The sequence below is a fragment of the Pagrus major genome, chromosome 17 (genome assembly GCF_040436345.1).
Source record: "Pagrus major chromosome 17, Pma_NU_1.0".
NCBI lineage: Eukaryota > Metazoa > Chordata > Actinopteri > Spariformes > Sparidae > Pagrus > Pagrus major.
In genome coordinates, this window is record NC_133231.1 from 12257516 (window position 1) to 12258077 (window position 562).

A 562-nucleotide genomic window follows, 5' to 3' on the forward strand; every position below is an offset into this window, starting at 1 on the left:
CTCTTGTGCCGTTGTCGCATTGTGTGTGTGTTTGGAAGCACGAGTGTGTTGTGTGAGAAGTTTAACTACAATAGTGCAAGAAAATGAAAGATTGGTTTTCTATTGCATTGTCACTGTTTATTGTTATTGCAACTACTTAGGTTGTACATTATACAAACAAGTATTTAACTTTATACCCGTACTCTGGGCTAAAACGACTACATATAACCCATATCAGACATGCTGCTGGTTTATTGCATAAATGTCTCCCTCTTGAGGTCACATAGTGGCCATGCAGTCTTGAGCATCAGGTGCTGTACTCATACTGTGTTGTGTGTATGCAGGAGGTCCATTGTGTGGGACCCTGCAGCAGGAATCCATATCATCAATGCTTGTTAACATGACAGTCAATACTGTTTTAATGAAATGTCTAAATGTTTATGATTTAGATCATTTCATTTGTTAATTGCATGTTGATGTTTATAGATGAGCTGTCCCTTACCGACTGGCAGAAGGCCATTGTGTGGCACTTTTATGACAGTGATTGAGGGATTTCTACTGGCAATCGGGTTTGTTATTTGTC